At 33.4% G+C, this 24,900-nt stretch overlaps 1 long non-coding RNA gene across 1 annotated transcript in view; it reads left to right on the top strand.

Annotated features, from left to right (window-relative positions):
* Positions 1–268: 268 nt before the first annotated feature.
* LOC119635148 overlaps positions 269–24,900 on the top strand; it is a 63,365-nt gene continuing 38,733 nt past the window's right edge. Inside the window, exons 1-2 of the long non-coding RNA XR_005247024.1 lie at positions 269–318; positions 13,398–13,533. This is a non-coding gene — a long non-coding RNA (uncharacterized LOC119635148). The remainder of the gene's footprint in view (positions 319–13,397; positions 13,534–24,900) is intronic.

Here is a 24,900-nt window from a genome sequence, read left to right on the forward strand (position 1 = left end):
GGGCATAATTATAAGGGAAGGTCGCGTGTGTAGGAATAATTATGAGTAATTTAATATTCTTCGGCGCGTCTGTGAAAATTGCAGCGTTTATTGTTCGCTTTCCCGTTCTTTGCGATGAAAATGCAATTACGTCTGCATAAATAATATATTTCTTCCTCTCTCTTTCCATTTGTATATTTATATGTATACGTGTGCTTAAAAAGGTATAATACTTTGAAAGTCTATAAAATATCAATGAAAATATTTATACATTTCTTTTTTTTTTTTAGTGGTTGCTGTTGCCTGGTCCTGCGTGCAGCTAATAACGTGCAAAGATAGGTAAGTACAAATATGAATAAATCCATGAATACATCAACCCAAAGTCCTTTACTTACGAATACAATTTAGCTGCATTGCTATTAATCTACAGGTAAAAGTGCTAAAGATTTATGCTAGCGAAGGATCAGCCGATAGGTCGTTATACTTGATATCGAAATTTCATACAATTTCTGAAACAAATTCCCAAAATTTCGAAGACTTGACAATGCACAATGCTCGTGTACTTATATAATCGTAAGATCCGAAGCACTATAAAGACCGTATACAAATGTTTCGTTTGTTTCTCTTATTCTTCTCTATATATGGAATGCTTAGTGATTGCGGGCATATGGCGGGGACCATCTCTTTAAGGACCTTAATAAAGGACAACCTAATGTCACAAGCAAAACTTTTTGTCATTTTCGAAAAGAAAAAACCTTGAGTTTTTTATCGGCAGATTCATGAACCGCTTACAAGCTTAGCCTCGCGGCAGTGGTGGGAGGGAAAGGAAAGGAAGAAATGATTTTATTTCTTAAGGCAAAGTTTTAATGTCTTTAATATTGGTAACGGATATCTCAAGCAATTTCTTCTTTCACGCTGCCCAAGAACTTTGGATGCGTCTTTCTGGTCTGTTGATCTTTTAGAAAAGGAAAATTATTGTTACGCTGTTGTTATGCTTTTTGAATGGCAAGACATCAATACGTATTGCATATCGTCGTAATTGAAGTGAAAATATATTTACGTTCAGCAAAAGTTTTATCGAGTATTCTCCCATACAATCGCTTCGAGCACAGTTGTAATTTTATTTTACATTTTTGTTCTTCTATCTATCTTCGTAGTGTAATAAAACTTAAAAATCAAAATTACGACCCATTTTATGACCGACACTTTGACGAGAATAAATTCATTTCGTTATGAGTTTTTATGACATTAATTGCAAACTACAACATGCAGGGGTAGTTGCAAACTCATCGTACATTTCTATCATCATATTTATTATCCAAGCCCAGTTGACCAAATTTTCTTAATAGCGTTTTAGATGAAAGCACTTGACTTACTCGAAAGTGATGAGTAGAAAACTAATAAAAATGAAAGAGAAATCAGATTTTAGTCGCTCCATAAACACCGAACATCAAAAACGTTTTTCCAATTACATCGTAATTATGCGTAGGAAACATTCTTTCTAACCATATCCAGTCGAGCACATTAAATTGCATAAAGGAAAAAAGCTTACATTGTGTGGCTGCAATTATTCTAAATATATATATATATGAATCCTTTATCCTTTATCGATTACTCGCAGAGTTTTATCAATAAAATGTTTAAAGTAACTTATCTTCATTACGCGATCTCATATTGCTGGCTGATAGCAGTAGTGAGTTTAAGTCGCTGATCGCGAACACTTCTCTCAAAGGATGTTGCTTTAATTCTTCTGGACTCAGACAACAAATGGTTCAAACATTGTTGCACTAGATCTTAAAAACATAAGTTAATTAAAAATCAAAAATAAAGTTCTTACTAAAAGACAACAAACAACAACACAGTTAACACGATTTCGATTAAATATAAATTTCAGCAAAAGTTGACCGCTTCTTATGCAAACATCGTGTAGCACACCAAGTGTTATAAGAATAACAAAAAAAAAAAATAGATTTAAGAGTACATGATGTACGTACGCATGGTTGTTATTGGCGTTTAGAAAATGCCAGAATGTAGGGGATTTTTTATATTTATAGTCTCTTTTCTTTATTTCCCAGAAGACCAATAAAAGTGTATAGCGAACACTTTTATTTTTATCACTTTTTTTCAAAGATTTATTGCGCCACTCCACAGCCTTATAGTATAAGCCTTTCGAAGATAAAGGTTCTCTTTTTAGTACAAACAACATTGAAGTGAAAAATACAATTTCTCACATTTAATCTAGCATAGATAGACATGTCTTCGTACATTTTTTTTTTTAAACAACATTCCAAAACTATTTTACTCACAATACTCACATCATATTTGACTCTTGCGTAGTGAAAATTTAAGTGTATATAAATGTGTATATATGTATAGATACATTACGAAGATTATTTGAAGTTTATTAAGCAACTATGGTGTCCAGATTAACCACACCGAAGACTTCATAGAGTAAATAGATTACACATTCATACAAAGACCCCTATATATATATATACATAAGAACATAAGTACAAATCTATGAGTAGCTGGCTATTTACATTTTAGGAATCCAAGTTCTCTCAAATATCGTAAATTAATTTAAAAAAAAAAAAAACAATAAAGCACACCCCCTTCCACGTCTAAATGTTTTTTTTTTCTCAAAGATTTCATGCTCACACGTGTTGCTCTTACTGCATTTGTCGCAAAGGCCAGAATCGCGATGCACACTTTCCGTGTCAGGAAACGGCCCAAACTCGTAATTCATAAATCAAACACTTCTTTTCTTGACCTAGATACTAGCTTGCTTTGAAACGCTCTTAACCGCACATTGGAAGGTGCTTTTAAATGAATCTGAAAGCTTTTCAAAGGCATCTGCAGTCTAGTCGAGATGTTAGAAACCCTTTAGCCCATTGCGAAGGCATCAAAATTCCGAAGCAAAAAAACTTCAAGCAGACACATAGTCTCGACGCCAGAAGTCCCAAAACTTGCGGTCAAATAAACGTATGTGTGTCTCGCTTTAATGATTGATAATAAAGCGGCTTTCTCTCTTTAAAAAATGCTTTGATAAGTTGACGGATTTAATGAGCCATTCGTGCATTTACCCTTTCATTTAAATAGTTGAAGCTTTTGAAAATTAATGTCTTTTTATATTTTTAATAGCAAAATTAAACTTTTCTTATTTACTTACTATCAAGTAAAAAGTTTTGATTAATTAAAAATATAAAAGTAAAAACTATGCGATTCAGGGGTACGAGGTATTTCTTGGAAAAATACGCCAGCGATAATTCAAAAAAACCTAACACAGTACTTGCAAATGAAATGCGACGCGGAGCGGTAATTATCATAAGGAATTCTTCAGGAGATTCAAATTAAGACTAAGACTATACCTTCTCACTCTCCTCAAGGCGGTTCCTTCAGCTTGTGTCTTAAATTAAGAGAGATTTCCATTGACTTTGTGTCTTTGAGTAATCTTTTATTTCAAACTTGCGATCGGCCTACACATTGCCAATATTTCTGCGAAAATACGTTATGACAATCTAAACTCGCATTTGCCTCCTCTTTTCAAGTCCAACATACTATTGCACCTTCTCTTCTCATGTCTCATGCCTGCTATCGTATTGACGTTGTCTTATGACTTGGGTAGACTTGAACTTATTGTCGAGCTCCTTACATATTTTAGTTGTAATGTCGAAATGGAAGATCACATTTCTTCTTTTGTTCATACCCTTTGAAAACCCCTGTCAAGATTGAAAAAACCTTTCAATGTCAATCGCCTGACTTTTCTATACGATAACAGTTTTCAAGAGCTCTCTGCTCGAACGATCATTTATTGTCCACACAGCTCGATATTGCAACGCTTTGCCACAGAGATCCTAGAATACTCCTTACTCTTGTAAGGAAATTGGCGTCGTTTTGGACCACAAGGATATTTTTCATGCTGTCATTTGTCAATTATGCGGCAACCAGTTGAATCGAAACGAAGTAAAACGAAACGAGGAGAACATTCTGTCAATCTTAAGCGTGCTCTGCATGGAAAATGACGTAAAGCGAGATTGGAAAAGTTGTCTGGGGAGGTGCTCGCCTATTTTCATTTCGATTTTGAAATGATAAGCGTAGCTTCGGCTAAGCGAAATGTACTGTGCCTACTTATCCCTTGCACCTCTGTTTAAGAGGATTATATTTCCATTTAGTTCATAATGAAAACCAACATAAAAGAAAACCAAACGAGTATTTTTCGTAGTTTTATAAAATATATATAATAATGCATTAAAAAAAAAATATTTGCATTAATTATACGCACACACAACACATAAGTGTTGCTCTACGTAGGGTAAAAAGAAAACATCATGTGCTTGCATGTATGTGCATATGTAAGTTGCTTACAACATACCTACCTAACCTGCGTGGCTTGTTTTAAAAGAAACTTTTAACCTTTACATTTTTAAAAGAGAATCTACATGAAAATTACTAACGAGACCGTATGCGTAAACACACGGCGTTATATATATATATATATGAGTGTGTATACTATATGTATATATATATATATATATATATATGTGCGTACATATAAGTTCGCATATCCAAATGAACATGTAAATGCATGCTTATACATACGTATAAGCGGGTATGGTATGCACAACTGTAAGCTAATCCTTGCACAACGTACCTCCGTGTACGTACGCGTATGTACACAGGTAGTTTGATAGCTGTGTAGGTGAGTATAATATTATTTGCGTGCTTACCGTTTCGATATTTAATGCTTGTAATGCATGCACACACAAACGTATATATATATATAGGTATGTAAATGGATGTGCAAATGTAAACGTATATGCAAATATTTACATGCACTTAAAGTTTTCTTTTTAACTATGTGTTAAACAGATGTAGTAAAATTTGTATACTATGTGTGTTTCTGCCCTTTTTTGCTAACATCGCACCTCCATTCACCTTTAGCTGTTCGGCGCGCTTAACATAAACAACATATTAAAATTTCTTTCAATCCGAAGTATGCACAAAAACATAAAAATAAAAAATCAAAAAACATAAACTTCTTACGTGTGCGACAAATCCAACCAACAACAAGTACACCATTACGGGCAATATTATAGCAGTAGTAGTAGTAGTAGTAGTAGCAGTTTAGACGAAGAAATATTTCAAAAATTATCCGTTCACTCATTTTTGCACTTTTGCACTTTTTCCTTTTTATGCGACTACTGGCAAAACTGTGTACAAGGTTGAAAATGGTAAAAGAAGGGAAATAAGAAAAGTGCTATCGTCTTAGGAACAGAGCTCTAGGAAAACTACTACGTAGTATTGCGTATTGCATTTATATATTATAATGAACGAAGTTTTAATGCAAGTAATTGAATGCTATGAATGTTGTAACAGAGTACCTACAAAGGCCAATTTTCCATTCGACGATAATTAAATCGTTATAGCTCCCTCGCGTTTGCGTATATTTTCGCTTATATTCAAAGCAATTTATTGCATTGGTATCTGGATTTGCAATTGCAATGCAACCCATATGCCAATGGCGTAGCAACTCTGTGCATTGTCATAATTCAATCATTGCATGCATTGCATCATCATCGTAATCATAATCACCATCAGCGTCATCATCAATAACGTTATCATTATAATATTTATTGACTTTTATAATTGCATAAGCGTTATACTGGTTGTGCATTGCTGGCCGCATTTTATTTCCAGCTTACAGCCCCAAGATTAACACGACTCTCAGGTCACAGCAGTCTGAACGGTTCTCAATATGATATGCACCTGCCGTTGCTGTATAACATAACTTTATAACTTTTTCGTATTTGTATTTTTTTTTTATTTATTTATTTATATTTTTTTTTTTTTTTTTTTTTTGTTAAACTAGATCGGCATTCAGCCATAAATTGAAATGTGTAATGAAGTGCAAAATTACAATTTTAACCAATTTGCAATTAAGTTAATAGAAAATAACGAAAAATTGTGCATTTCTTCTTTTGCTTTTCCCTTCACGACAACAGCAGCAACAATAACAACAACAAATACCATTACAGGGAGATATTGCAAACTGAATAATATTTGCAAACTATCTCATCATCATCAGCGATGCCGTTTTGCAGTATCGCTGTTGTAGTTGTATCAGTTTATTGAAATGAAAATTTCCAACAACCATTTGATATTGCATTTGTAATGGTTTGCCGTTTATTAATGCATAAATGTTGGTTTGCAGAATTTTCTTATATACATTTATTTTTAGCAATTTCCTTAACAATTATTTTAGTTGTATGTAAAATTATCGACATAGCTTCATTTAATTGTTATTTTCCGATTACTTTCTTACTGCAACAATTATTGCTTGCAGTTTTCTATGCAATAGAAGGTTGCCCTCATCCTTGAATCGAGTAGTGATTTTAAACATTTGAAATTATTCCCATTTTCAAAATTTTTATTGCCTGGAAGTAACGATACTTGTATATTAGTAGAACAATTGCCGAGATATTAGAATTTAACAGTGCCGCTGACATTCTTCCGCATTTAAGCCAATAAAGCGAAAGTATAGCGAAGCAAAGCAAAGAGATTGGCCAAGCTACAGGCTAAGGCGCTCATATCTTGAAGGAAAGAATCTTTCGAACAAAGTCTGAAGCGAATTTGTCCAACTAGCTTCTACGCAAACCTTCGCTCCTCCACTTAAACACGGACGATTTTTCAATATTAACTCATTAACTCATAACCTTTTCATGTTAATTTTCGTAAACAATTTTTAATTAATTGAAGGAATTTGTCGAAAAAAAGGACTCATCAGAAAATCCTTCGTCTCCTGCTATATAAGATGTTGTTGTGAAATCATAGTTGAAACTTGAAGTTAGAGGCAGTGTTAGAAGTAACGTAAACGCGAAAACGTTTCGAGAAAAGTTAAATTTTCAAGTTGCAGTAGATTTCCTCCAACTTTATAAAAATTAATCGATGGAACGCTTGCAGAATTTTATTGATCGAGTAGTTAAAACGGTTAGAGACTGAAAAAAGTTTCGCAGAGCCGATCTGTCAGATACCCTGTGAAATGTAAAGCATATTTTCGAACAGAGCAAATATTAATTATCACCACAGAAATGTGCTTCATCAAAAAATTGAAGGGTCAGTTCACTTTGGAACACCTTTTTTTAATTAATTAATCATTACGAAACTTTCAGCATGACACTAAAATGTTTTGAATATACTCCAACGAGATTTAGTTTGATAGCATAAATCGTAGATTATTTTTCATTTATTATTTCAATATTTGACCTTTGCAAGGCGAATGAACTGTAAAGTGCCAAATAAGCGAATTCGCCGTTCACGAGGTTCTTTCATCCGCTTTACTACAACGTGTAGCACTCAATGTTCGTTCATTATGTATAAAATTTAAAAAGTATTTTCAATGTTAACAATTGACCCGATAGTAGTACTTGAACTTGTCATGCAATTCAACCGAAAAAAAAACATAAAAAAAAAGAGCAGCGATTTCATATAACTGTTCATTTCTGTTAATTGAACAACAATCACAAATTGCAAGAAAATAAAATTTTATTTTTATATGAATGTCCATAAGAAATAAAACAATTAATTTTAATTGCTTCAGATATATAGTTAAGAAAATGAATAGCAAAAAATGGTATGGATGGTATGAGAAAAGAAAAGTTGTTAAAATTTTATTACTACTATTAAAATTGACATAATAAAGCTATGATGCATCGCATATAGGGGAGAACAGGGCTGTACTTATTCTACAGTTGTATTTGCGACAAACAGAAATCAGCCAATAAAATAGTTCTATAGTATAATGATAATAATATTCATTGAGATATTTATTGATAAAAAAAGAAATTAATTTGTGAAATAATTAATTAAATTGAAAATAAAATGAGATTAACTAACTATTTGTGATTGAAAAGTCTTTGCAATTGCTGAGCTCAACTTTCAAGTGTCGCCATGTGAACTTATAGTCAAGTCATTCTTATGCCTCTACATTACATTACTACTATCCTCCGGCTTTGTCTGTTCCCTTTCCAAATCGCCAATTTTATATACTATCTAATGCGGGAATGAGAAAGATTTGAAAGCGATTTGTTTGTCCAACCCGCAGTCGTTTTGAAACGGTCATCAACTTGCAATTATGCATCAAAGCTTTGAAACGAATTCCAAGCTTTTGGTTAACGACACTGATATTGTACGTGAGTTCATTTAATCGAGACGACGATTTGGTTCAGATGTGCGAGGGACCTTTTAAGGCTCTCGCAGCTTCTTTGGCTATAATTGTGTGGCAGTACATTAGAAGCTGGACCTGTCTCTCAAAACTTAAAATATTTGAAGAATAGTCTGAAGCTTTGAAAACAAGTGCACTCCATGCAAGCCAGAGAAGAGTTGTAGGAAAATTCAAAATGTCTCCTATGACAGTGTGCGACATAACTAGCAATGTGAAAGCAATTGGAAAACCTCCTACTGGCATCGGAACAATAGTAAGGTTTTGCAAATTGTCCTAAAATGTTGATCTAGGTAACACCCGTTACTGCCTCGTCTCTTCTCTAGTGTCTCTTTTTTAAAATGTTATTCTTATATTTATGTTGACCGCATCGAACTCATTATGCAAAAGGACTTTGTTTTTTGTCAATTAAAAGCCTACCTACATATGTGCATACACACCATTGTTATAGAAATCGAAACAACCGCTTGTATAGCATAATATATTATATGTTGTGTTCACATTAATATAATTTACATATAAGTATATGCGTGAAAATAAATTTTTAAGTTTGCTTTATGTGGTAGAAGATTTTATTACACTTCCCGTCATATCGTTAGCAATATAATGACATAAAAAATTATTATTTACGTTATCACATTTCAAACCAAAGACGATTTGACTAAGTATTAAATATCACGAGACATATAAAAATTAACGATCTATTGTCTGTTCTACTTAAAACAAAAAGAAAAAATCTGCAAATAATTTTTCTTATATAAAAGGAATTTTTTTTTTTACTACTTGCACACATACACATAATTTAAAAAAAAAAAGAAGAAAAACTGCAAATGATTTTCTTTACGTAAAAGGAATCTTTTTTACTACCCGCACACAAACACGCACATGCACATAAGTTTAAGTTAGAAAAGCTTCGTAAGAAAATTTATTGAAATTTTTTGCTTAACAACAGAGTATCTCAACCTTTAATCTCTTTAGACCTGTAATCGTTGATGAATCACCCCGACTTATCTCTCACTCGTAGCTTAAATTTTGAAATATTGCGTGGTCTTGCAAGCAGCCTAATTCAAAGTGAAGCGCTTTTCCTTGTCAAATCTTTGTTTCCTTCAAACCAACTTTTGCCGAAATCATCCACGGCAAATATTCGTGTTTCCCTCGCTTCCCTAGCGTGCTTCATTCATGTGCATGTATATCTCATTAAAATAAAAATCTATCCAAGAAAGGTCTATCCCTTATTCAGGCGTAGAATAGTCGTTTTAAAGAGAAATCATGTGCAGTGAAGAGACAATGCACCTCTAGATATACTTACAAAGCGCGCTACATTTCCACCTACCATGCATTAATGCACTTGCGGGCAAATGCGAATGTCAAGCAAGCACTTAACAAAATCTCATTGACTACAGTAGTAAACTTACGAATCTATTTTGGCTGCCAGAAAGCAGCCAAGGAAAAAAGACAAAACATTTTATCTGTTTTGTAAGGAGATTTGTCAAAGTGATGCCAAACACACTGCATGGAATATTGGAATGTAAAATGAATCGCATTATTTTGACGTCGTAAGCATATATAGAGAGTTCGGCGATGTGATTGAACAGAGTGATTTGTTTTTCCAAGAACTTTATAAGGAAAGCAAATCTTACACTAATCGATAAATGATAAACAGTTGTCAGTACGTTGGCAGCAATGTGTTTGACTATCTCAACTTCACTAAGTACAGCTGTCTTTTTAGTACCTTGTCAAGTCTCGCGCATCACGTGTATTTCATCATAAAGGCTTAACTTGTTCTGTCCTGCTCACATCTGGCGACCGTAGAATTCAATCAACTTTTTCATTTCTTTCATTCGGTATGAAGGCATATCTCTTTGGCGAAACCCTTCTTCGTAAGAGAGTTTAATACAGGCCGCATGCCAGTTAAGCATAAAGTGCATAGTTCTAATGTAAAGGACTTGTTAATCGTCATACGATGTTGTCGCGTGCCAAGTGTCTTTTTCCTAGATCATAAAATTCTTTGAGAGTACTCTAATGCATAACCCTAACTATGGCATATCTATCGTCGATGACTGGTAGTAATTTGAGTATTTTTCCCATGTAAACTTTTACTGCATGGTACAACTCCATATTCGATTTTAAATACTTTAGTTTAAATTACTATCCGATCGAACAAAGCATTGTCCACTGCACCGGACAGCTGGACCCCTTACTATTACACTATACCGTAGGCATTGCAACTTAGGAGTTCACCATTGTTAGGTAGTTACTTATGCCGTGCGGGAAAAATAAATTCGTGTTTATATTAGCGACTCCCTCCCTAATTCTCGCTATCTTATTGATGCTACATTTAAGCGCATACGGTACAATAAAATATATAAGAGATTGTCCGAGCGACTTCAAAGCTACAATTAAATCGAATTCATCTTAACCTTTGTGCGGGGGGACAAGAAAAAAGAGAGTACGTTGAGCAAAGTCGTTCTGCAAAAAGTTCTGCTAGCCAGCAGTTCGGTACTCGTTCTAGGAGCAAGGAAAACATTCGGAATAAGCAAAGAGAGTTATTTTGAACATTTATAAATTTATAAACTAAATGTTATTTGCTTAAAAATTGGAAAGAAAAAAATGTAACGAATTCCCTTAAATTGTTCATTCGTTCAAATGAAAGGTTACGTATATAAATTAAGTTGTCTTCACAGCATTTAACGACAACCATGTAATAAAAAACGATAGCATCGAAAATCATATGGGTATTTATTCGAATTTCAATCACGTTTTAAATGTGAAAATCACTTTAACGTGATATCAGAAAAAATTCACAGTTCATATTAATACATGCACCAACACAAGCATCCAGATTTTACAGCGAAAGCAGTAAAAATAAAAGAATCCTGCTATAGCCCCACTAGCACTACGTCCATATGGAGATATGTTCCTTAAAAAAAAAAAAAAAAAAAAAAAGAAAAGCGGCGTACACCATCAACATAACTGTACGAAGTTAAACATTTCCGCAACTACGGTATATTTAGTGTGAATACCGGTATTTTTTTTTTTTTTAACCAACTGTCCAACTATAGATGCAATGGGAAAGAGCAGCCGGCAAATATTCATTTAATGTATAAAACTCCATAGTGTAAAATAAAACTCACGTTTTGTGCAATTCAAGTGCAAGTGGATGTCTATGTGTTTGCGTGTGTGTGTGTGTGTGTGTGTGTGTATATATATATATATATATATGTGTATACTAGAGTGGCTGTTATTCTTATTTGCCACATAGCGTCAGTAGAAACGCAAATAATAACAATAGTACATGTGAGCATGAGAAAGGTAGTAAAGGTACACAGGTACGTAGCTATGTGGATCGACATTAACTTAAATGTAAAAATATCGAATCAAGTGTAATTTAAAAGCTGCCATCATTGCACAATACAATAACAATCAATTGTTGGATGAACGATATACACAGCATTTACTGCATGCATTGAATTTATTGCATGTATTGCGTTGCATGCATGCAATGCCATGCACAAAATATTTTATAAAACCGAACGAATGAATGATTACATGAATGAAATCGCTTGTTGTATGTTTTATTATTCGCATACGTGTACATACATACATACGTAGGTATTTTTATAAAAAGAAAGGGTGTTTACGTACATACACGTATACAAAGTGTAACAATTTCCGTTTCCGTTGATGCTGATTAAGTGATTCGCTCCATGTACTTGATGTTCAACATGTTTGATTGGTATGCTCTTGACTGGAAACTCATTGTCAGTGATTATTTACTTCAGATGATTTAAAAACAAAAAAAAAAAAAAAAGAAGCAAAACTCAACGTTTTTTTTTAAATTTTTTATTTATTATAAAAAATATAATGAAAGGTAATTGAAATAAAGCCAAAAATAACAACAACAACAACAATTACTGTAGCAAGTAAAAAAGAGCGGTATTCGTAGATGTTTCCTCCCACCTACCACGGAAAAGAAAAAAAGAAAAAAAAGTAAATAAAAGCAAGATTCGTTATTGCATTTGCGACTGAATATATATAATTTCAACTCTTTGATAATTTGATGGTTTTCCTTTAATTGAATTTTTGTTTTTTACTATTACTTTTTCTTTTTTTTTTGTTTTTCTATTTAATTCGGGTTTTTCAACACAACATGCGGCAGACAAAATCTCTACTCCCGCAAGAGTTAATGTGTTTCAATATAACGAACGGAAACGGAAATTATTTCTATATGCAAGAATCAAATATTCATCAACGATCTGAGCATATGCGATTTTTTATAAACAAAGTCAGTCACTCAATGCAGATGTTTAACTTGGCAAAGAACACTTGCTGCTGCACACTTGCACAAACGAGACAAGCAAACGAATTTGCGTTCAAAAGTAAATATAACTAAATTAATTTCATAATTGTTGAAGCGAGAAATTAAGTTAAATGCTGGCATCTCATCGGAATCGTAGACAAATCTGTAAAACTGAATATACCGCCAAGGCAGAGGAAATTGAAATATATACATATATCTGCAATGAAATCAAGACAATATATTCACGCATATGTTTATTTACATATAGTTGCAGGAGTTTTGTATTACGCGATTGACAATGAACGAGGTGACGAGTATTCCTTTTAAGAAATTTTCATACACTGACAAGAGAAAAGAGTTAAAGGGATCGCATATTATCTTCAATATGCAATACTTGCCGGCTTTTTAGTGTGAAAATAAAACTTTTGCAAAACTTATGCAAAGAGTAAACTGCAATCAGCTATTGATTCCCATAACGTGTTCAATGACATTTTGTCTTTATGGAATTTTTTTTAGTTTCAAGCTGATAGAAGTCCTACTGCTTATTCGCAAAAAAATTACCAAAATTCTATAGTTCAAAGAGTTTTATCGAAAAATTCGTGGTATTCGAGCATGATTGTATGGGTAACGCGTTGTCAGCTGCCCAAAAACCCACCCGAATTTCTCACGAGTTATCGAAGATGTACGTGCCAGTACGTTCACATAATGGCATTTAATTTCTTGATGCTTTGCTGCATCCCACTGCAGTTCTGCCGGTCTTTTACCCAATTTTATCTAATAGTTACTAACAGTGAACATTTAAGTTACAATGCTTTGCTTCTCGTATCAAAATGCTACGAACTTAATTCCAAACTCCTTAGCTCCAAACTAAGTTTCAATTTTTACTATCTTCTTTTGCAGGAGTGTCCGTCCCAGCAACAGGCATCAGATAAGCAGCTTGACTGATGATTACCCAAGCAGTACGGCATATATAATTGATCCATGCCAAAAAACCATCCGCATAATTATTTAATTGTTGCTTTTCCTAAACTCAAAGGTAAGTAAGTACATCCGTTCATATTGATAGAAATTTTCGCTGCTTCACTTAAGTTAAACGATCGGCGCCACCGACAAGCAACGTTAAAATTTGAAAGCTAAACCTTGGCGATTTCCCAAACGTTGCTCCACAAGATTTATTTGCATTCTCACCTTTAAGATGTTTAAAAGGAACAAAGACATAACTTTTACTTGAACACAATATTTTACTGTTTCCTTCCCTAGCAGTGTATTTAAAATATTTGCAGAAGCAAACTAATGTCGAAAGCATGCTTTTTAAATCGAAATTTTCTATGCTCACTAAGGTTGTAACGAATAATAGGAAGAAATTTTTGAACATTGTCTTTACTTAGCCGTCTCTGCAGAATAACAAAAGACAAAAGACATTCCATCCGTTACTTGTCCCCATTTATGGTTGATTTAATCAAGATATTCGTCAGTTCAAGCTGTTTTATTAAAGGATTCCAGGTCACCTTTTTCTTCCCGCTGTCTTTCTGTCGTTATCTAAACTTGGTCGCCCGGTACTGTGAACCATCGCCTTCAGTTATCGTCTACCAGCTTTTTGTTCCATTCCATGTATTTTTTGCTGTACATTGACAGGCTATGTGACACTGAAACCCCATTTATAACAGAACATGTCGTTATGCCACTCTAAAGGAAGAAAACGGTCAAAGATTTCTTGAAGACATTAAAAAATAATTTTAATTTTAAACACAACACCATTCCAACAAAGGGACGGGACTTGAGAACGTTTTATGTCATTTTCAAAATATTTTTTGTATATGTTTGTGTTTTTGCTTATGTGATAGGAAAAAGTTGTGCTCATAGTATAGTCACTTAAATTGAGATAATGTTGCTTAAATTCTTAAAGTGTCAAACACAAACAATAACGTCTACGGTTTGCTTTTCACTTGTTAAAACGTTTAAAATTTGCAAAGTTTATCGGCACCAGATTTCAGTCGACCAAAGAGTTCAACTATTAAGTTTTATTTAGAAATTATACAAAACAGGATGCCTTATCCTGTCATGTTAGTTTACTTTGGTTTCACTTCAACTTTTTAGCATTTAAAGCGAAATTCTTACCTCTCTTTCCCCTCCCTTTGGAAATTAGGCACATACGTTTGAAGCTTCGAAGATGTAGTCAGTCTGTACGTCCATTTCCGAAATGAATTATGCCTTGTGCCTTGCAATCCATCCGCTGTCCGCTGTCTGCTGTCCGTTTGTCAGTCCATCCTTTTGTCTATAAGGTAATGGAAGGCCTATCCAATTACATCTTTTCTTGCATGCAAGGCATTAAAGTAGATATCAATTGATCCATTGCTAGTTAAAATAAAATAAATAAAATGCGATATTTATATACTTTTAAAAGGCGAGTATCCAAAGTTCGCATCAAGGCGCAATGTGCACCTTGTGTTTGTTTGTATATGTTTCATTATTCTATATATTTTGCTTAAGCTTGTGCTTCTGGAAGTAAATGATCACAGCAAGGGCAATAACACAACAACCAAGAGCCATTTAGTTTTACATCTTTCAACCACTCGCACACTTAATTCTCAATTCACTGACCAAAAGCAATATGCAAAACAGCCTGTAAAACTGCAAAAAATTAAATTGCAGAGTCAGTGAAAGCGCACGTCTTTAACTTTTCAAGCAATGCTTCAAGATGTGCTTACTACTTACTTTAAATTGTGGATTTGTTTCACTGTTCGGCCGGTTTGGCATCTCAGTTACGTAACGCATGCCTGTACATATGCATGAGATGTGTAAGTTGAAAATTCCTCTTCAGGGGGTTTGCGTTGTCTTTGAGGTTTAACCAAAGTTATTTTTATGGTAATACTTAGCATGAAAACTCTAGCAAAGCCCTTTAAATATTAATAAAAACTTGAAAAAAAAAAAGAGTTTAAGTGTTATTTGAGTATTTTCTTTATTTTTCGTTCGTTCTATTTATCTTGGGTTAAGGAAAAGCAAAAATAGTTCATTTTCACATTGGATATTATTTACACTTATAAGTATTAAATATAAAATAACAATTTCATGAAAAATTCAAAAGCAAAATAAATAATAATAATAAAGTAAAATTAAGGTTTTAAGGCCGTAAGGCAAAAGCGTAATGGTATCGTTGAAAGCAAATTAAACTTTTACTAAAAAATATTTCGATTATTTGATCTTACCTTAAATAAACTATCGAAATTCAAATTCTGAAAGACACAGATACATATTCTACATGAAATAGTTGTACATGCCACAGCATGTGTTCTGGACTTACCGCTTACGAAAGTCTTTATCCCGACAGAGTCTCTGACCTTAAACGAACAGAGAACATTTTCTAAAGCAGTTTATCGTAATTTATGTGCGGGAAATTGCCTGGGCCTGTATCGGGTACATTTCAAAGGCAATGAACTTAAACACATTGAAGTTTTTTAACCTTTCAGTAAAACTTTTGATTACTTCATGTGCATCTTAATTGCTTGGTCAAAAATCGCTCTTGCAAGTACATATATAAATTTCCTTTCTTCCAAGCAAGTAAGGCGAACTTTGAACAGTGAAGATTCAAAAGGAAAAGATTTGATTATAAGCTGGCAGACAAACAAAAGACACGAGCAGCGGAGAGCAAATCAAGATTTTTTTTCCCTGATGTAAATTCCGTTATTTTACATGCGAGATGTCAAAGGATAAGCAATCCGAATCTATTCGTTATTGACACGAGGCAAGCAAATTGTGTAATTGTGACAGGACGTACAGTTTACCCATGATCCTATCCTTTCCACGCAACAGACAAGAAGCCTTTCGAAAACTTTGTTTCTTACCATAAATCCGTTCCTAATAAAAAAAAAAAAACTTTGAAAAACTTCTTCTTTGAAATAAAGAAGAAACCAAAATACCAAATTACTAATTTTGGTTTTAAGATTGAATGCCGATAAGCTTTCAAACTTTGCAAGGTTGATGAAAAACGAACTCATATCAAGATAAGCATGCAATAGCGAAATCCCAAGCCATTATTGCAGTAAATTCGTGTAGAAAAAATTTACGAAGACGTAACAAAAAGTATAAAGTGAATTGTTCGCTACAAAAAAAGGACGAAAAAGCCAGTCATTAAGGAAACATACTGTGGCGAATAGTTGATGGCAAACACTTTACGCGCTAATGACTACTAATAATACCTGTATAGCTTTAAAGCCACCTCCGGAAATGGGAGCCCAACTCCATACACTATCAAGAGGATGTTTTTTATTCCCATATATGGTTGATGTTTAATCCTGGAAAATTACATAAAATTGTCTTTCTCGCTTAGATAGATAGGTAAAGACGCTTTGCATAATTTTCTTACATAAATATATAAAGATGTGGAGTTTATATTTCACTTGACTGATTAGCATACAAATGCAGAAATATGTTGCGACAGTTGCTGTCTTTCCAAGTATACTGATATATGAAATGAGAGAAGTGCACCAGCTTTTATCCCGGAGTTAGCATTGAAGTAAAGAGCTAACCTACCAAATAACGAAAAACATGATAAGCTTTATTTTGAATCAAACAGCAAGCTATTATAGAGGTGACCATTTTATATTGCCAGTTAAAGTAATTAATTAATTAGTGATTGCTTAGGTTACAAAATTATACACTGTTCTAAACGTTGCAGAAAACATTTATTATCGACATATTCTCAGCAGCCTTAGCCGGCTGATTTGCTGGTGTGCTGGTGTGCTGGTGTGCTGTTGTGCTTATGTGCATTTCACTAAAATAAAATGAAATTTCAACTCTACTACTAAAATTTTCATGTTCAGTCAACATCACTTCATTAACATGACGAAAACGAAAAAAAATTAAAAAAAAAAAAAAAAAAAAAATAACGCAAAATAAACACACAACAAGTATAATCACATCAACAAAATACATACAAATTCAAATACATAGAACATAAAGATTCCAAACGAGTGTATATATATGCATGCATGCATGATATTCCGGTGTGAGTGAATTATATAATAAAGTGAAATGAAAATGTGTAGTAGTGGCGATGAAACATAAATGAATGAGCGAATCTGTCAACCGGGACAAACCGAATGACAGACAAATAGATAGAAGTTTACAGTTTTATAAACTTTTATACCAATATCAACACGCATCCATATGCACAGACACTTTTACGTGCACCTACATCCATTCGCATTAATGTCAGCGTACGTACGTACGTACGTACGTACATACATACACAAGCATGCTTCTCCGAGTAGTATAAACTTTCGTAAATGACATATAATGAAAAATGAGACGTTGTCACTAACTGTTGGTTGTATTTTTGGTCTATGCTTGTTCCCCTCTCCTTTCTGTTTCCATCTCTCTGGTCTGTTCTTTTTTTTTTTTGTTTTTTTTTTTTTTTTGTGTGTTATAGTTACACAAGACAACATACGCACACAAAATAACAAGCGAATGATCCTTTATGCATAGTTTACCATCATATGTGGTTGTGAGAAAAAACTCCTATTAAAGCTTAACGAACTCAACTGAAATATGCAGCAACAAATAGCACATAATTTAAAGCAAATTCGGTTGTCTATGCAACACAAATATTAAAATGTTGCCTACTTTAAGGCTGAAATTTTTATACAAACATGTATCTACTATAATAATTTACTGTTATCTTTAGTAAAATACCAACAACAAAATATGACACAAGCATATATATTTTTACACATATGTGTATTACGTATACTTAGCTCTCACTGATATAATGGATTATTTGAGGGTTTCTCTTTCCTTTTTTTTTGCTCTCTTTTTTTTTTGTTTTATTTTTTTCGTTTTGTTTTTATCAATTTTATAGTACTTGTGCAAGTTGAGAGTGTACATTTGACCACAGTTTAATCATATTGTTGCCAGATGGTTTCTCATGTATAAAAAATTTGTAGATAATAATTTGTTAGTGTGTATGCGAACACATTTAAATTCCATGTAATCAGATATGTTGCTTCAAACAATGATTACAATAGAAATTCATTGTAGATTTCAGATGATTTAATATTTTGTTCTTTTTTTTGTTTGCTTTTTTTCCGAAAATGTTAAACTTTTGTAAGGGTTACAATTTATGACATTTATATGTAAATTTTCTTGTATAGATTAAATATTTAGCACATTATAGACATATTACAGGCCTACTTTAGGAGGCTAAATATCGAATATGTATGCAATTTTTTTTTTTTTTGCCCCAAAAAAAAAATAATAAATGGAAATTTGTTAAACAGTGAACAACTGTGTAGCTGTAGCTGATTCGTAACTTTGCAAAATATTCAATGGATTAGCATAAAAAAATTCAAGTATTACGTCAGGTATTATCTGGTTTATATTGTTTATACTTTCAGCAGTCTTATGCACACCGAATAACGAGAATAAGTTGTTAGAATTAGCCACGTGGTTAACGTCATTTTAATTCAAGATATTTTTCCCCATTAAAAGATGAAATCCATAGGTACATCGCGTTAAAATATAACATAAAACCGTATAAAAAAGTAATGTACATTATAAAGAGGTAGAAAGCATTTGAGAATTTTCTGTAATATTGAAAAACAAATGCTAAAAAAAATGGTTTAACAGAATTATCTTTAGATAGGAATGATCTGTAGGTCGCATGGCCAGAAAGAAGAAAATGTTCATCCCTTTTCGCTTAGCACTTAGCCAAGTCCCGGCATTATTGGATATATGTTTTTGTGCCATGGGATATAATTGCGATTAATAAATGAATGCAGGAATGGGAATATGTGTGAGGATGTTTCTTGTCTGTCCGCCTAACATTTGTTTTCATTTTGACATTAATTATGTACAACATAGTCCAGAGCTGTACAAGTTCCAATTCCGGAGGAACAAGAAAGAAAGCAAGAATCAAGAAACAATTGCTCCACTACTATATGCGAAATTCTTAAGTGGCGTATGTCTCTCGCCTGACTACTGGGTAATGAATTCTCATTGCGGTGCTCTAGAGGTGACAAAATCTCAAAATTGGTGGGATATCGCTCTACCAACTGCGAAATGCGAGCTATGCTTTCGTTCTTAGCCCGCATGCACGCATAGGCTTTTGTGGGCGTAACATACTTCCGAAAAACAACCTTTTTATAATCATATGCATTCACTTATGGTAGGAAAGTGGAGTTCCGTGGCCATAATAAATATTGACTTACAATAATTGAATAGAAGGTAATTTTTGTAAATACATAAATCTTATAATAATGCACGTGGAAGGGGTCCGAGGCTAAACGAGCTTGAAATTTGCATATTTGACTTTTCTGCTGTAAACAGTCGAAAGTGGATACCCGGCCTCATAACGCTAAAAGTAATAGAATTCGAAGCTTTATCTTATATGCTTTTTTGTTTGTTTGGGTTTTTGTTACCCTTTGGTCACTTCCAGTTGATTGTGCTGATAATTTTGCATACTTTAAATATCCGGTAAAATAAATTTAAAGATTTTTTTTCGCATTTCCTCATGAGTGTATAATCAGTTTAAGTGTAGTTTCATGAACAACAGTCTAAAGTATAATTGTGTATGTATTCAAATGTGAATGTAAATATTTGCATTGTCATTTTAACATATTTTTGCAACAATACATACATCTCATGCCCGTACGTAATGGTTCAGCATGAAAAATTTGTATACATTTAGTCCGTTATTCATAACGTTGGCTTCGTTTCCGCTTTCATGCTTCATTTGCATGCCCGTTTGCTCCCCTTTGTTTTCCCATTGCATTGTAATTTAGTCTCTTTATTTATATCACTGAAATTTTTTAAATATTGCTTCTCACGTCATTTAGAATTGCGACAATATTCGAATGTTTTTTTCTCTTTAAATTCATTAATACAAATCATGCGTGAACGGGCGCCCCTTAAACAATGAGACAATCCCTATAAACGGCAACTGGAGTACCAGATTAATTTAAAGTGTAAGGTCAATAAGCCCACTCTGGAGAATGTTGGTGTGTAATTATTCGCTTTAGGAGTAGTTGAAAGCCACAGCCATCGCGATACTCTTTAAAGGGCCGTACCCAGTTGTCCGGACTCGCCACCACAATTACAAGATTTCCTCTCCAAGGAGTTCCTCTACCTAGAGATGGACAGTGCATGAATTTCTGAATCCCGTGGAGGTTAACTTTAGACCAGAAAACCGTTAGCGTTACTTTACGCGACGGCAGTCACACTTGGTTTTGGATCTACCATACAATCCCGGTTAGACAAATCTAAAGTACCCTTCCTTAAGATATCGGTGTGTACAGCTGACTTAGCCTGCTCCATGCTCTCGACTGCTATTATTTTAGCGTACTTTAGAACCTAACTGTGACCTGCTGCAGCTAATTTGCATTTCCTCCATAGCAACAGTCTACGGAGAAAAGAAATGCTTCCAAGCCAAGCCTTAAGCCAGGATCACCACGTTAATGATGGTTGTTTCGACTCTCTCCTTTTTCAACTAAAAGGCGCTACTTGATCGAACGACTGTCTCTGATGGCAAAGTATATAATTTATTCCTTTATACACAGGGTGACACAATAAATATAATAAATTTTCTCAGCGAAAATAATCTGTACATAGGGATTTGAAATTTCTTTTCTCAATTATAAAGCGTCAAGTCAAGGTAGTTAGTATGTTTTATAGTGTATATGTACATGTAGCTATGGTTAGTTACTGCTAATTTAAATTTTGTCATTAATCAAGGGCAAATATGTAGAATCTACGAAGCACATGACCAGTTATCGCTGTCCGCAAATGAGTACAATTAGTGATTGCTGAGGTTTGTATGTCATAAAATTTCAACAACAAACACTCAAGCATCCAGATTCGGAGAAAAAATCCTATGTGTGTATGTATGTGTTACATGAATTTGTTTTGTGATAGACGTTCGCAGGTGTGTGTGTTTATATTGAAATTTATCACTTTATCTTTGCACATACAGTATATGGATATGCGTATGTGCACATGTATACGTGTCTTCTCATTTACACAATTACAAATTTCATTCATGTATTCAATTAAGATACTGTAGTTTATCTCTTGTTTTACACATGTTAGAGAATTGGTTCGTGTTTCTTCTTGCATTACCTATTCTTTCTCTCTCCCTCTCGCTGCCTTTCTCTCTACATAAATGTAAGCGCATAAGAGTATATATGCATGGTTGGCAACAACTGCTGCTTTATCATTTACAATTTGCTGAGTTAATTTTCTATGAAATCACGTAAATAAGCAATTAACATAGAAAACTCCTCACTACACTCGCTGTAAAAGATTTAATTAGCTTTCTACACATATATGTGTACATAAGTGTAAACATTAAAGCGGAAATATACGTTCATTTCATGGAGTACAAATTTAAGCAAACACAACCTTACAAACATACACAAATACGCATATTTGCATGCGTGTGTGTATGGGCGTGTGCGTGTGCGTGTGCGTGTGATACTTACAAGAATGTTACAATAACGAGCGAGGGCATCGGCTAAAAAATGCAAACTCTATACATATGTAAATATGATTATGTGTTCATGTTCAGCTAATATATTCCACTGTTGACGTAGAACAAACAGTTACAACGTCAACAACATGCATTAATATATACAAATACGTATACACGAATGTAAATTGACAGCGAATATAATGGTAGAATAAATTTTATTATAGTTACTGTTCTAGTTGCAAAATATCTAAATATGTTAAATAATTAAATCCTATTAAATGAATATGTGTGTATGGGGATAGTCCTTTTCATTGCTTTCTGTAACAATTTTTTCAAATTTTCAAAAAATTTCGGGAAGACTTTCACGCATCTCGTGAGATGCCACTCAGATTTTACATCGCAGGAGGAGAGAGACGATTTAGTTATGTTTATTTGTCGTTTAACAAACTCTAATATAATAATATAATAAATTCTTCCCTTTTTAAAATAACTTCAATCACATCTATGCTTCTTCTTAAAACGTAATTTTATGTTTAACATCCAATGGAAGGAATGAATAGTCTTTGTTTGTCCCTCCATCTGTCTTATTGTGATTTCAATCACGATAAACAGCACCTTGTTCAACGTATCAAGCTTGAACCCTCTTTCTTTTCTTCCTTTTCTTCAGATCGATCGATAAATTTGTCCCTAGTTAATATCATCGTACACCACACTATACTTTCTTGTTATTATTACTTCGAATATTATGTACTTCATAGCAATAACGCATCTATATACATATATGTGTGTGCAGGGCAATGTTAGTAAATGCAGCAAAGCATTATTTTTTAAAATCTATGAAAAGGCAGTAACTGTGCTGGATACCAGAAAACTCCCTCTGTAAGTTATGCTTTCCTTATTTTCGATGCCTATGAAGTTTTTTTAAATAATTCTTCAAACTTATTCAAGTTATTCTACCTGCAAGCCGATTAAAAAACAACTTTCTTTCTTTTGCTTTTTAAATATTTTCTCCTCAAATATTTTTTCCATGTTTTTTTTTTTGTAAAATTTTTCCTTTAACTGACTCAAGGGATGAGCTTATGACTTCTTCCCAAACAAGCGACTTTAGATTCACATAACTGTGACAACACAAAACTTAGTACAATTGCATAGGACGATGATAACTCATAGATAATTAAAATAAAAATATTGTAAGTGCGTGTTCAAAATTAGCAAGGTTTCGGAGATAATTCGAAGCTAAAGATGCCTCAAACAAAGTAAAGCACTTCGTATTATGTTTTCCTTAAGGGAAACTTTTGGAAAAAATGAGAGCGTTATGGACAGGAGTATAACGATACCGCAATAGAGTTTCTCTCCTAATTCTAATTCTAGAAAAAAAGATTCCGAAAAAATAAAGCAGGGAGGAGAAGAAGAACAAGCTTATATTAAGCAAAGCTTTTGTGTACTTACATATTTCCATCTATAGTGTTTAAGCAATAATAAATCGCTTGCGCAACGGATAATAACAAAAAAAATCAGGTTAGCACTGTCCTCCTGTTACTGTCCTCCCTTCCTTGTTCTCTTTAGCAACATCAGCTTTAGAAATTTTCTATATACGGGTTTGATTAATTGTTCGTTTTTTCGCTTTTCAAAAGTTGAATTAGATAAATACATCATATAATGAATGTAATTAAACTTTTAACCTGATTTGTTAAAGCCATAAATAGAATTTTGAAAATCCGTGAGTACATCAACACTTTAAACAAATAATATAATTATTCAATTTTTAATTAAAAATTCTAAAAAGTTTAATCTTCTTTAATGCTTGTACAAAACAAAAACAGTCGAATTTTTCATTCGTTTTTTCGCTTTGCTACAATATAATCTGCCTGGATTTAATGATGTGTTAAACAGTTTAATTGCTTGTTAATGAGCCTATAGGGAGTTTGAAAATATTAGAAAATATCATTAAATATACAAAAACGCCCAACGCAAACACATATCTCTCCGTGTATGTTGTATGCACTCACCCGAAAATGTAGTTGAAAATAGTAAAAGCATCCGCGAAAAAAAAAAAAAGAAAAAACCGAATAAATTCCGCATGTGTTTGTTTATATATGCATGAGTACGTTAATGAATGTAATAATTCGATAAATGAGAGGTGGTACCTTAACATATATATGCATAAGTACATACACACACATACACACACACACACACATACAAACATAAACAGATTAAAAAACCATTAAAAATATTTATAATCGCTTTGGCAAGAGATTCAAGAGCAGGCAGCAGCAGCAGCAGCAATTTGCAGAAATGTTGAAGCGCAAAAAAACAAAAAAAAAGCACACAAACGCATTTCATAACAGGAAAGTTTCGTACTTACGATTTAATTAAAGATTGAATTGTTATAAATGCCTCTTTATTCTCATGTCTGAATTATGCAAATTGTTGGTTTGTACGTGTTATCGTGTATTCGAACAGCATTGTTTCAATTCGCAGACATCTTTCATATGCACATATTCGCACACATTCGCCCACATAGTACAAATACATGTTTGCATATGTCTATTAATATACTTATGCAGGTGTTAATGTGTCTTACTGTACATGGTTTTACATACGCATTCATGTGTTAAAAATATTTTTGAAAATACCAACATAAACCAACCACATAGCTTATCTAGCACACACGCACACATGCACACACACATACATACATGCATACATGCATACATGCATACATAAAATTAGAAAAAGCACACTTGAAGCGTGTTAAAGCATGTCGTGCCAATTGCAGTCATGCATGCAAGTGCATTAGATCAACAACGTTTCTCTCTCTCTCTCTCTCTCTCTCTCTCTCGCTCTCTATGCATATTTGACAAATTAGAATTTCCCTGAATTACTTACTAACAATTCTGCCTGCAAATATTCAAATGTTTATTAAACCGCATGATA

The sequence above is a fragment of the Glossina fuscipes genome, unplaced genomic scaffold (genome assembly GCF_014805625.2).
Source record: "Glossina fuscipes isolate IAEA_lab_2018 unplaced genomic scaffold, Yale_Gfus_2 3, whole genome shotgun sequence".
Lineage (NCBI taxonomy): Eukaryota > Metazoa > Arthropoda > Insecta > Diptera > Glossinidae > Glossina > Glossina fuscipes.